Source organism: Anoplophora glabripennis, unplaced genomic scaffold, assembly GCF_000390285.2.
Source record: "Anoplophora glabripennis isolate ALB-LARVAE unplaced genomic scaffold, Agla_2.0 scaffold166, whole genome shotgun sequence".
NCBI lineage: Eukaryota > Metazoa > Arthropoda > Insecta > Coleoptera > Cerambycidae > Anoplophora > Anoplophora glabripennis.
The window spans coordinates 307,720-323,509 of record NW_019416519.1 but is presented as its reverse complement, the minus strand read 5'-3'; positions in this window follow the sequence as shown (position 1 = coordinate 323,509).

Genomic DNA, 15,790 nt, shown 5'->3' with positions numbered 1-15,790 from the left:
CATGTTTTTTTTAATAAAACAAATATTCCCAAAAGCTTTTAACACATTATTATTACTATGGCTGTGTTCAGCGAATGGTCGGATCGGTCAAAGTCGTTCAGCGGACAAATATTTCGTTGGTCAGACCAATTAGCTGATATTGAGGAAATATTGGGCATAGTTCAGCGAATTGTTTGACTAAAGAAGTTTGATCGAACTAGTCCGACCATTATCTGAACACAGTAGCATAAATACTAAATTTTACCAACGGCCTGGTTCTTGGATTGCAATCTGACTCCTACACCCTTGGGCTAGGAGTCAATTATGATCCCAATCATTTCTATCAGGAAAGAGAATGCTGAAAGGCAATTAATTAAGTCGTGTTGACATCATAATGTCTAATTTACAGAATGCTGTGGTTTTCTATATCCTATAGAAGTCTGTTGTGCCCTTCGGTATATTAATAGTATCTTGCCTCAATCTGTGTACTGTCTATCTAACTTCTCAAAAAGAATTTCCAAAATAGTTAACTGTGTGAAGCTTATTATTATTATTATTATTATTATTATTCCAGTTGTCACCAGACACACTTATCTCTATGAACCAGAGAATTTGGTTTTGGTTGTCCCTTGAAGACATTTAGACCGCCAAACTATCGAGCCGTACGCGATCATAGGACTGATGACTATCACGTAAAGCCAGTAAAGACCTACGTTCCAGAATTTTCAACAGATACGTCAGCATTCTTGCTTTGTGGACTTTCTGCAGATGGAAGTTCTGGTTCAGTATCTTATCTATGACAATGTCTAAATTCTTCGCATCATCCACAAGTGGTATTGTCTTACCCAACATATTAGGTGGTCTCAAAATGACAATTTTCTTTTTCTTGTAATTATTTTTAGGAGTTCACATACACGTTCACAGTAAGTTATCTCTTTCACATCAAATGAGCACCCCATTTAACATTTCCTTAAGTATCCACCAGGTCATCCACAGGACACAAGTAGTAACCAAAACAACGATGAGAGTAGAGACATCTTTGCAGACCTGATACTGACGTTTTCCTTCTGCAGACTTGGCGTTGTGGTTACATTTTCCGATACTATACTGCTTGTTATATACAGGAAGTCTGGTAGTGCTCCATTGAACGCTCCTTCGAGGTCAAACAGTGCTGTCAGCACAATTTCCTTCTCTGGGATGGACTGGGTGTCCAGGTTATTATTATAAATTCTAGCGATTTAACCTTCTGATACGCATACCGGGTAGATACTAAAGTGGCGTACTTTCTTATTAGGTAAGTTTACTTCGTATTAAATCAATTGTGGCACTTAATCTTTTCTGTATTTCTGTAAAGTTTTTTAAATATTTTAAATATGAACCAAATTGAAGACATTTCTTCGAAATTATTTAATTTATACAAAAAGTTAGTCCTTTAAGATAAAATAATACCACTACCTATTTATTTCTATAAAATTATATTGTAATAATTATTTAATAAGTTATAAATTATTTATGAGACCATAAACTTATACTAAATTAAATACAAATTTTACACAACATTCGTCAATCAAAGAATCTATAACTTCAACTATATAGTGAGAATATTATTACAGACACCTTTCTCTTCCTTTAATTATACTTGTAACAGTTACACAGTTAGTAATTACAGTGATGTTCGGGATTTTTCTTTACAAATCGCTCACATCCCGGATACGTGTGTTAGATTTTCTAACGCTTATTTGGTACTGCAACAAAAATGTTTCATTTGCATATTTATTTCCATCTTCAATGTAATAATTAAATAAAACTGATCTCATTTTTTGATAATACACACAGGGTGTTGCAAATTAGTAGATCAAGCCGATAATCGCAGATTACTTGAGCGAAATTAATAGAACTTGCCATTCCTAATTTGAGCGCCTTCATTTCGAGATACAGTATGTTACGATTAAGATTATAAAAACATTTTTTATTAATAAGTCCATTCTTTAATATCATAGTGAGTTGCATCTGCACACGTCTACGACTGAAAGGCACCGTATTTTAAATGATATATGGTTATTTTAATCGATTTCGAGATACAGGGTGTTAAAGTTAAGATTTTGAAAGCGATTAATAAGGAAATGCAAATGGTTAAAAAGTAGTGACAGAATAATAGCCAAATAAATGAAGCATAACGAAGGCGACGATATTAATGATTCTGATGTGCTTGAAGACCTTAGAGAACGATTTGTTATACCAGTATCACGTGCAAAGAGTACAGGCGTTTCTACCTCAGAATATCGAAGCAAGAGAAATTTGCAACTGACCAAAAAACAACAAAGATCCTCTTTTTATAAAATGAATTGCGAACTCTTTGGAAAATTCTAGGTGTTTGCCTTATTTCCATGCACGCGGTTTCAATTTCCTCCCGTAGTTGCTGAATGGTCTCAATTGGAATTTTATAAATCTTTGCCTTAAGTTGACCCCACAAAAATAAACCAGGGGTTAAGGTCAGGGGAACGTGGAGGCCAGGGAACAGGACCTCCTCGGCCTATCCATATGTCTCCATACAACTCATTTAAGTGTTGTCTTACATTATGTAGGTAATGAGGTGGCGCCCCGTCCTGCATAAACCATATGCTTTGGCGTTCAATAAAAGGGACATCTTCCAAAAGTCCTGGCAAGTCGTTAACTAAAAAATTGTAATAATCCTCACCATTCAATCGATTAGGCAACACAAACGGTCCGATTAGCCGATCGCCTAAAATGCCTGCCCAAACGTTGACGGAAAACCGAATCTGATGTCTGGACTGAAATATGCTGTGTGGGTTTTCATCAGCCCATTCATGAGCGTTATGAAAATTGACATAACCATCTTTACTGAAGCTTGCCTCATCCGTAAACAAAATAAGAGATGCAAAATTCGGAATCCGCCTCGATTTTCGCAAAAACCATTGGCAGAACTGCCGACGTGGTTCGTAGTCATTCGGATTTAAAGCTTGAACACGCTGGATATGAAAAGGATGAAGTAGTTGTTCGCAAAGAATTCGCCAAACTACGGAAAAACTTATGTTATGCATACGTGCGACACTTCTTACACTAACCCTTGGATTGTCCTGCACAGCTCTCAATACATTTTCTTCCATCACCGGTGTTCTTACAAATCTGTCTCTGCCACGATCATTTACTCTTGGTTGGAACGAACCATTTTCTCTTAAACGTTGATGGATCCTCTGAAATACCTGTCGAGAAGGAAGTCTTCTATTCGGGTATGCTGCCGCATACAGACGCCTCGCTTCTGATGCATTTCCAGCCGCACGGCCGTACATAAAGTGCATATCTGCCATTTCCGTGTTTGAATATGACTCCATTTTATGAGTTGCAATAATGTTGTATACTTAAATTTTCCACTCACCACTTTTACTAATTAAACACTGCAAAGCTCAATTGACAGTTTATCAATAACTTAAATTGTTAAGCGTTGTGGCAACGTCAGTCTTTTATTTGCCATGGTAAACAGATTTTTGTAATTTTTGGCCTAATAACTTAAAGAGCAGAGTAATTTTCAAACTCAATTTACTCGAAAACCATTGGAAATATCGATTTGGACAAAGATAATATTTTTTACGTAAAATTGTTAAGATTTTATAAATCTGTAGAGAAAATTGTAAAAAAATTGAAATAAAAAAAATTACGGGCCGAAAACCCCCTTCACCAACCTAAATGGGACACATATGATTTGCATGTCGAAAACGGAGACTGTTTTGTCAATAACAGAAAAAAAACAGTTTTGTTTGAGCCCTTTTAAGGGCATATAACTTCCTAAGGGTGCGTTTTAGGGCACATGTTAATAATCACCTTTTGGCTTATTTTAATGAGTTATAAATGCAGCAGAAGTTTGGAACCCTATTTTAGAAACACCCTGTATACAGGATAGTGTATCCTTGCAGATGCTGGAGGTGATACCCCCAACAGTTAAAAATTTTTTTGACAGTAATGGAAACTTATATAGAACATTCTTTAAGTAAGAAAAAACAAATTGCCATTACATTGGTACAATCAGTTGAAGTCACAAAACGGCAAGTAAACCCACCAACATTGAAAATCAATATCCAACCTAATGTATTAGCGTCAACATCATCTGTAAAGAATGTATATGCGGATTTAAATAAAGAAGATAGCATTACTTTAGTAATTGTAATTTCAATAATTGTACTTTTGTTATAAAAAATAGTAACACTGAATAATATAAATAAATTAAGTTAACTATTTCAAGAATTACTTATAAAAGTGTTCATTAAATAGCTTTAAAATGATGTTTCTTGTTATTTATTATTTTTTAATATTTTTATTTTTGTTTTTGGTGGATCGTAGGAAAAATACACTATACAACTTTCTAACGATTGAGCACTTCACCTACGGCACACTGCTGAACTTAAATATATAAATATACAAAATATAAAAACAATACGTGTACAATATATTGTGTTCAGAGCTGTAATTTTATTGCCTTATTATAAGAGAAACTGCGTTTTGACACAGAAATGAATGTTTGCTTGCTGTAAGCATACGCATTTTGTTACAGTAGGCTAACCAATTCATGTAAAAAATTTATGTTTTTTTTGTTATTCAAGGGTAGAAATAAGAAGTGAGGATATGAAGTATCAAAAATCAACAAAAAATCTCTATCCTTAAAGCACGGACTAATAAAAAGGTACACTTAAAGTTTGACGACGAAAAAATAAACTTTTACGTATCTAGGGACCACAAAAACCCTCAACAAATACCTTCTTTGACTTTTTACGTTTCACCCCTTACCCCAAATTGCAATTTCCCTTAAGTAAGTGAAATTTATAGATGATAAGAAAATGGTGTACCATGTTATTTAAGATCAGAGAATTGAATGACCCTGGTAATATTCCCCTAAATCAGGGGATGATAAAAACAGCTCCTGAAAAGGAGTTTTTTGTTTTAGTGATGCTTTTATTCGTGTTCGGCGACAACAAAAACCTTTTATGCATATTTTCTTTAATTTTGATTTTTCCATACCCTCACCCGTCACTTCCACCCCTAAAATAGGGATGAAAATATTTTCATTAATTTTTCCATAACTTGTTTCAATTGAGTATTGATTCCACCATAATGTGTCTTAATTTCACTGTATTTATCCAAGATATAAGTTTTTTGAACGAAGAAAATCGATTTTCACTTTTTTCACCTATTCACCCTTCATTTCCACCCCCAAAATAGGGGATGATGACATTTGCAATAATTTTCCCTAAATCTGCATCAAATAAGCTTTAATTTAAAAAAAAAATGTAAAACGATTCGTTAATTCTTCTTCTAGATATTTGATTTTGACATAAAAAAATGCCGTTTGGCCCCTAGTGCGGCGTTCTGCTCAAACTTCGTTCGCGTGCGATATGGACATCATATCTGCTCTTGTTACAAACTACTATTTATTATTAGTTCGAATTCGTATATATTTGTTTTTGCCATTTTTTGTAATTTTTTCATGCTACTGTGAGAAAGTTCATTAGAAAAGTGGTGCATTTGTATGTTTTAGAAAAGTACCTATTAGGTATTGCATAGGTATATAAATGAAACAGAAAAACTAATTAAGAACTTTTTTCAGTTTTATTAAAATTTTCGGTCTACAGCTTTCACAATATGTTTAGTATGTAAATTTGTAAAATTACGTAAACGCTTTTCCAAACTTCTTATCCAAAATAAATTAAAAATAAATAAAAAGGTATTAAAATTTGGAAATTTCTGCCTCTTTAATTTTTTTGCTGAGTTTATATATATACTAAAACATTAAATTTAAATAACTTACCACAAATGCATTTCCATCTGACAGGCGGCATTTTATCCTAAAAAAAAATAATATCAGAATTTACGTTTAACGAATGATAAGAATTTAATTATTTGTTTAAAACTAAAACTGTTAAAAATTATTAGCAATCCATTTATAATACCTGTGTAGGTGTATGCAGTAATTTATAGCTTATATTAATTAATTACTATTAATTAATTAATCAATGCATAAAATTATTGTAATTAAATTGTCAGTCACTGCCAATATCTCCGCAATGAAATTTATTTTAGTTCCGGAAACTGAGGTTGTTAGGTCCCTTGAATAGCTTCAAATTACAGTTAGAATTGTTAGTTCAAATCGTTCTTTATAGACGGCTTGGTGATACTAAAAATTTTTTTGATTCCTGGGACGTGGAAATGCGGTCCATCTGAAAGATCGTTATATTTTGAGTAACTTTTATAATATAAAGTTTTTCCCAATATTAACTTGTTTTCGAGACAAGTCGACTTCAATATGCAATGTATGACGTAACAGGAAAATGTATTATTTTATTTAAATCACAATGACACAAAATATTCTTTTAAAATATTATTGGATTTATTCACACCACATACTAACTAACAAACAATGAATTACAAAAAAAAACAAATGATCAACTACAGAAAAAATAACAGAAAGTACATAGGTATTTAAAATAATAACGGAGATGTAGATGTACATATCTACTAAGTTAAAACAAAGATTATAATAAATGTTCAAAATATAATTTATTGTTTGTTTGTTAGTTTGTTAGTTAGTACCTATGTAGTGTGAATAAAGCCATTATAACAATATTTTAAAAGAATATTCTTTTCTCAGTATGATTTAAATAAAATAGGTAATAGATTTTTCTGTTACATCATACATTGCATATTGAAGCCAACATGCCTCGAAAACAAGTAAATATTGGGAAAAACTTTATATTAGAAAAATTATTCAAAATTTAATGATCTTTCAGATGGACCGCATTTCCACATTCCAGGAAAAAAAAAATTTTTTAGTATCGTCACGCCATCTATACAGAAGGATTTGAACTAACTATTCTAACTGCAATTTGAAGCTATTCGAGGGACCTAACAACCCCAATTTCCGGAACTAAAATAAATTTCTTCATTTCGGAGATATTGGTAGCGAGAATGTTAAATGGCACACCCTGTATAGTGTTAGTATCCTTAATGTCAACACCTTCTATAGGTGTAGAGTTTCTAGTTGTGTTTTTTTTATAGATAATGTTACTTGCGCTCTTGTTTTTCATTATTAGCAGGTGGGGGTTAAGGACAAATTTAACAAAAAAATCATATTTTTACTTGTCGACATTTCGTCACGTGATATTCTCGCAAGATATTAAAATTCACAAAATAATAGTACGCTAATGATGCATAGAGTGTAATAGGCATTTAAAAGTTAGTATGGTTAAAACTTATACATTTTATCATTATAATTTTAGTAAATATACCTAGGTATTAACTTTACCAAACTGTACCTAAGAGTTTCACAATAATTGAAATGAATCATAAATTAGACATACCTACATACAACAGGTACATACAGTAATTAACGTTAGTAAGTACATAGTGTATAATAATACATTATCACGTACCTAAATGTATAAAGAACAGTACCCTATACGTGGAGACTTTAATAGGACGGTACAGCAGAAACTTTTAGAGATTACTTAACTAATACAAAAAATTAGGAAATTATTTCAAATTTTGTATTTGGCAAAAAAATTGTTGAGAATATTCCTTATAGATACATGTTGCAAAACACGCTAAAAAGTGTTTATTGATATTAGAAAAAATGTACTCGTATATCTATATACTGATATTAGAAAAAATTTACTCGTATATCTATATACCTAATACGAAACATTTATATCAGGTGTCCCAAAATTCACGCAAGACCTTAATTTTGCGTCATTTGTGCAATCAGGTATTGCTCACGAAAAAACAAAGACAGCGTGACAGTTCAGGTTTATTAAAAATGAAGCGCTACACTGAAAGAAATAGGCTTATTAAACTGTTTATCTAGAATAATGTGTATAGCGCATATTAAACCTTTTATAACCAATATACAATTTTTATTAAAAAAAAGCAATCATCTCCATACTCATTATTCAATCAGTTTAACTGGAAGGTGCTTAATACACCTTATGCATCTATGAAATAAAGGTTATAATGAATTACTTATACATTATTAGGTGTTATAGACTTTATATTCCAATTGTATAGTAGGGAAGATTTGTTGTATAAAGACCAGTATCCGAATTTGTATATAACAATTGTATTAACAGAATTATTCGTTCTTATACTGAATATGTTTCCGTTTTTAACGTGTAAAACGCATCTTATAATGGTTAAGTGATCGTCACCTCTCGGTGCATAATCGGTTATGATCGTTGTTAAGTTATATTCATAGTCTTGTAATAATAATCATATGTCAGACCCGAGAGCGAAGTGCGCCGACTCAATAAGAAACCTGGCTATTCCAGCCGCTGATTTAGGGTTCGCCGCACGAGCTCATCCCTTCTAAGATTTCAGTAGCATGCTATGCATGAAGCAGAACGGTACTCAACTATCTTATACAGTCCACTTTTATTGTCCATAGATGTTCAATCATTGTCAAAATAAACACACAAAACCACAACGTCTTTATTATCTTTACTCAAGAAGAGAAAATACAACAATCGTAAAATTTCCGACAGTCCGCTGTGCATCGACTTACACACGTCTAGTTTGATGAAAATGGACAGTATATGCACATGTTTTGTGGGATACATGATCATATCGCGTTGTGTGAAATGGAAAATTATTATGTAAGTATCTAACTGTTTTATGGCTTGTAATTGTTTTGTTTTTTCAAATGTAAATCTTGTCTAAATCTTAAAAATTATTATTTTGTAGGTCCTATTAGAAATCGCTGATGTTAAGTTTTACATAAGATGGAGGAACAGAAGGTTAACGGTGACAAAGAAGAGCATGGGTATAAAGTCAATCAACCAGAGGAAATAAAATTATATGGAAAGAAGCTCAACCTTTCTGGGGATGCTTCATTCTTAAGGTGGAAGAGTTATAGTGCAAATTCTCATGTAATACAAGAAAATACGGGTGCATCGTTGCTAAGAAAATAAACTGGACAGTTTTGGGAGCGATTTGTCATCATTTTTAATGCTTAAAAGTATGTTTTATGTATGTTTACATTAGAACCTTAGCTTGTAATTACAGTTATCCAATAAAATTTCTGAAAACTTAATGACATATGTTTTTAACTCATACAGAGTATACAACAGTTTAATACATTTATTATTATAAAACTTATAACCAGTACTAGATGTTCTAATAACGATATGGAACACTTTAATAACAGTTATTGCTATTATTTCGTAAAGGGTATAAAAAACGTTGTATACTAGTTATACAATAATTTAATAAAGAATAAGGTTTATAGTCACTATACAACTGTGCTAGCAATACGCGTTTTATATCCAATATTCACCTGTTTAACTGTCACATATAGTATACAATGGTCTTATAATGGTATATAGAATTCTAATAAAGAATAAAACGCATTTCTTTCAGTGTACACAAAAGAACAACACGTTGGACTTTTCTCTTTGTTGTTTTTTTTTTTTGAAGTCTAAGGTTTATGCCACGAAGCACCCATGCGAAGGAGGAAACTGATTACTGCATCAACAAAATTCAGCAGCATTTATTCAAAACGGTTATGGAAAATTTAGACAAAAAAGTGCGTATACATCAGCAAAGCCGTGGAGGCCATTTACCCGATATGGAAAAGCAATTCCATACATAACCTTATACTGTATACTTTATGAATAGGGCTGTTAGAGAGAGCCGCAATTCAGTGCTTCAGAATGCTTTTCACGTTTATGTCATGTTAGTATACTGTTGCCTTAGGGTGAGTTTTGAATACATTATTATAAATTGTACCTACAAATTTATTGCTTATTTTCTATGTAATTTATTTTATTACGCTTAACATGAAGCGTACGCCTGTCCCGCAGCTCAGGTCTGACAGCCCTATTTATAAATCTATAACAAATTTACAATTTTTAATGAAAAGCCTGTATTTTCTATCAAAATTACTACCTGCATAAATTTTGGGACACTCATTAAATTGTCTATTTTAAGTAGGTTATGTTATTTGTTCATTGTTGTAAGTTTTTTCCTTTAAATACATTTTTTAAAACTATAGGTATGGTATGCTTCTGTTTCAGTGTGCAGTATTTGCCCTACCAGCAACAAAAAATTAGTAAAAAAAAACTAGTAGATAGTTAAAATAGATATCAAGATAGAAAATAAATTTCTTTTGTTAGTGTAGAAACAATGAATAAAACAAAGCCAAATAAATCTAACCTTGAAACCAATCAGAACGTGAAAAAATGAAACGTGTGTGTTAGTGTACGATTTCTACGACCTGCACAATTGTTTATTTTTGGAGCTGGCAATTCCATTCATATGTTATGCGTACGTTGTAGAACTTTCATCGGTACATATAGAGCTACGTTAAGTGGTTTTACAAAAAAATGAATTGATTTTATACTTAAATCTAATTATAGATACTAAGTAGGTATAAAAAAAAACAATGTAGATATTGAATGTGATTATATAATGTTCTCAATAAGTAGATATATGACCTTCAGAATTTCCATGTTTATACTGATATATTTACAACTATAGAAATATGAGGAACGTTACTTACATAATTAAGTAATGGGTGTCCCAAAATTCGCGCAATAAGTAATTTTGATAGAAAACACAGATTTTTAATTAAAGATTGTAAATTTTTTATTGATTCATGTAGTATGCAGTATAGGGTTATGTATGGAATACCATATCGGGTAAATGGCCTCCATGGCTTTGTTGGCATATGCGCACTCTTTTGTCGAAATTCTCTATGATGATTTTGCATAAATGCTGCTGAATGTCGTTGATACAGCATTAAAATTAATAAACTTTATACTTCAAAAAATCTCAAAGGAAATAGTCCAACGGGATGATAAATCGCATGATCTGGACATCCAATTCTTATCACCAAAACAGGAAATTACACGACCAGGAAATGACTCATGCAATGCAATAATTGAATTGTTTCTAGGGCTCGGGCTGTTGTTGAAACCACATCCATATCTTGGAATTTAGGGACAAAAAACTGTAAGTATTATCCTCTCGAGATAGTGAGCACCATTAACTGTTATTTCCTGACCAGCCGCATTTTCAAAAAGAATGGTCCAATCACTCTTGGAGTTTCTGAACTCCAAATGCAACAAGTTTATCGATTAACGAAACTATCAAGATGAAAATGAGCCTAAACGTTTAAGATGAATCAGTATCCACTTGTTCCATAATCCATGTTCGCTCTGCGTGGTCAGTAGGCTTCAGCTCTTGAGCCAATTGAACTTTGTAAGAATGAAGATGCAAATCTTTCGTGAGAACTTCTCGAAATATCCAATTCTTGACCACGGTGCCGAATTGATGTTCCTGAACTTTCAGCAACACCTTCACGAATTGCTTCGAAATTTTGTGTTGATCGACTGGTTGAAGGACAACCAACGTGTTTAAGATCACTAATTGATTCAGTTTCCCTAAATTTTTCAATAAATCTCTTTACAGTTGATGAAGTTAAATCACTATTCGGACCATATTTTGTACGAAAATTGCGAACTGTAGCTGCCAAACTGTAATTATTTTAGTAAAGTATGTAAAACCAATAATTAAGACTTTTTATTTAATATGATTAAAATTAAACTGTTATTGAGTAATTTTGCACTATGACTATTGAATAATTTTTAATTTTATTTATTTTTCACGTCTGAGGGTTGCTTTCGCGGTACAGCAACAATAAAACGGTCTCTCAACGGTAATAATAAAGTATTTTATTGAAAACCAAGTTGTATAGAAAAAAACGTCTTGACTGGGTGAGTGTTCGTTGGAAAGTCCCTGTGTGTGGAGTCGGTCATAGGTATAGGAGTCCGCATCTGGTCGCCGGCGTCAGTCACCGTAGACCCTTCCTGGAACGTCCAGCGGCGTCTCGCTGGCGCTCTTGGCGTTGCACTTAAAAATGGGTCACTTGCAAACATGTGTACCCACACGTCAGGCTTCGTAAGTGGCCTAATATTATTTTTCAATACTCTTTCCAAATAACTTTTTAGCGATGTGTATTTAGGAAAATCCACTTTTTTCAGTTTCTTATTCGTAGTCATTTTTCAATTGTCTCACCAAATCAAAGGTCATGTGACACGTCATAATCAAATTATTGTAGTCAAAGATACAAGAACTATTGCTAAGATATTTTTTCAAATATCAGCAACAATAATAGATTTAACATTATATTGGCGAATACTAAATAAACGAAATACAGCTGTTAACATGTTATCTGTTGGTAAATTAGATACAATTTAATTTAAATTGTAAATGAACGACACTCGTATTATGAAAAATAATATTCAGTATCTATTAATGACAAAAATTAATTTCAACCAGTGACGGCTTTTGTTTCTAATAAATTTGCGAATCTGTTGTTCTAATTATTAAACGTACAAATCTGGAGGCCGAGGGAAAGTCAACGAAGGCTTGCAGTCTGTTATTATCGTCACCAGCAAACGGCATATGGATCTCTTATAGCATTACGATACAAAAGGATTTTCCAGGCTGTAGAAAGTATTTTAAGTTTCAGATCACGTGCAATTTATACTTATTAGCGTAATGAAATGGTTAAAAAATGTTTTTCATACTATCTATGGCACGAGAATTTCTTTGAAATGTTGATATTCGAGAGCCGATTTTACTTATTGTTAGTAATAACAATAATAATAGCAATTATAAAAAATTACAATAACAATAAATAATAATATTAATAAAAACAAAAATTAGGAATATTATATTAGAACAATTACTACTGTTTCATTCGATTTTTACATAATTTCATTATCCCAAATTCCCAAATAATACTGTCATATTTTCGGTATGAAGCTGAAATGCTTTTACAAATAAGAGTACTTTCCATGGACAATTATTAAAGAATTTACTCCACTGAACTACATGAAACTCTTCCCACACAATAATACATGAAAACTAATTTTCTCCGTAATTATTCGATACACATTCAAGGCATAATTTCACTCAATCACGCAATAAGATGATAGCACAATAATTTGTTATTAACAAAGTAGATATACTTAATAATCACCAAAGTAAAAGGCTATTTTCTAGTACAAATTTTCTTGTGCCTCATTCATATTTTTTAAAGATCGAAAGATTACGCACAAGATTATATCGTATGGAAAACATACCTATTTGTTGTCTATTCAATTTTATGAAACGGAAATTCATGAAACAGAAATTCTTCTAAAAAATCATTTATGGTCTGCCGTAAATGTTTAGTTAACAAATTATTTCCACCAAAGAGAGTTTATAACAGGGTATATACCTAATATAAAAAATTAATGATATTCGTTGGAATTATTTGTTTCAAAGACACAGGGTGATAAAGACAAAAATAATATTAATACTTTTAAAATTACGATTTTAGGAAGAAAAAAAAACATTTTTTTTTGAAAACTGATTATTATCTAATCACAACAAAACGTAAAAAAACCATGACTAATCCTTTTGGAGTAAGGAAAAACCTGTTTATAAACATTTTCTTTTCAGTCTGATATATTAAGTCATTAAGTAAATACAGAAGAGATTTTAAATTAAAATTTTGATCAATAATCAATGAATTATATTGTTTAAAATCTTCAGTAATTAATAGATATCATAAAACATAACATCTCATAATATCTCATAAAATAAAGAATGACAATAGGAAAAACGTATTGAATTCGACTAGTTTAATTATTATTTTTTTTACACTAAGCCATAATTTACCCACCAGACAATTGTAATTCTTTACTTTTTTCCAACTCAATAAATTCTGCGGTTACGGTAATTTTTCTCAATTAAAGGCCCATTGAACCGATTTATGTATTTTCTAAAATCTATTGGAACGTGAGAAGATCATTCTTACGGACTCGTATTTCAAGCCCATTTCATTACCATAACTTTTTTTAGTTGTTTCAAGGTACATACTATCGATAATAAATAAAATGTATTCCAAATTAATTAAAAACATTTTTATTTTCGTTGGTATGGAGTAAGAGTTATTAAGTACTTAATAACTAGTTTAATCGACGTCAATAAAAACAGGTACACGGTTATTAATTTTTAATAATTATAAAAAAAATCCATTGCTGCATCGCTGGAGAAATAAAATGCCTACGATTTTAAGATTAACAAGATAAAACCGTAGTATCTTCTATTTTTTGATGTATTTTAATTTATCTTTGTTTTAAAAATTAATTCCACTTTTGAACGTAACACTGATGTTTATTGTTAAATCATGTTCGTTTGGTTGAGGTTCAAATTTGAAAAAGAAATATATTACAAAAATGTTGCAAGCAATTATGTAACTGGAAAGGATCAACTAACAGTGGAATGAAAAAATGCATACATTCCGTACGATATTTGTTGAGATAGAATTTCAAGAAAATAATAAGCCGATAAAGTTCTGCTATCAGAAGACTGTAACAATTTACCGCGGCAGGGTCATGCTTTGAAATTTTCAGTGTTATTTTTAGAATATTAAAATATATATGTATAAGGTAATATTTGTATATGAAGTAGATTTTTTGGATTAAAATATGTTTTTTTATATTTCGTTTACAGTACAGTAATTAGAAATTAATACAATTATAAACACGCTGCCACAAATAAGGAATAAACAAAGAAACATGTATTTAATTTTGGGACGACGATTCTGCTTGGTTAAAAACCGTATTTTTATTTTCTGAAAAATCAAATAAGCCTTGGTCAGAAACAAAAGAAATATAGTCTGTACATTATTGTCAAAAAATTTGTTTAGAAGTGTCATTTATTTCTATAACCTAAATTTTGAAGATTTGGAGATTTTTTTAATTTCTCAAAATTATGTGTATAAGAAAAACGCCTGTTTTTGTTAGAGAATAATTTTATTAGTTGTTTAGAAGTACAATTTATATTAATATCCCGAAATTGATGGCAATCGTGTTCAATTTTACAGTTAAATGATTTGTCATACCAAAAAATATCAAAATAGACCTGTTATCTTCAAAATTTGTATATGGACGTATAATTTAATTGTCACCAACTTTTTCAATAAAATGTTTTGTTATTTTATAAGAAAATGAATTTTACATGCAGAAAGTAAAGTACGGTAGGTAGATAGGTACATAACTTTTTAATTCATCAGAATCTTTTCCCAAAATGCGACAACCTCAGCTTAAACATTTTTCGGTGTTCACAGCTGCGATAATGTGGACATCCTGTACATATCGTTTCTTAACTGATATAGTGGTTTATTGGGCTTTAAGAATAAAATTTATATATAAATGCATATTTCCAATCATTTCTTTGTGGAGTATACCCTGTATATGTTGGATCACTTAATTTTTTTTTAACAAACATTACTTTTATTCATAAAATGATACACTTTATATTTTAAGATGGCTTTTCAAAGTTTGAAACAAATCGAATATCGCGTGATAAGCTTTAATGAAATTTTGTATAAAAGCAGTTTAAGGGATTCTGAATGTGTCAAAGTTTTTAAAAAATAGCTAATATGGTTTCTTACTTTGTTTGATGTATAAAATTAATTGCGGAAGGCCTCATGGACACATAACATTGGATCAAAGACAACTTCTATTTGAAGTAGAGCAAAGTCAAATAAGAAATAGACTTGAAAATAATTATCAATAAACTAGATTATTTAATAAGTATACTATAATAAAAGAGCAAGCAATAGTCTAATGGCGTCAAGGATCATGGGTAGGCACATTTCAGATTTTATTTCTATTTAGCTAGCAATTAGTCATTAATCTATTGGAATGTAATTAAAACTGAAAAACACTGCGTGTTTCGTTTTATTTTCACTATT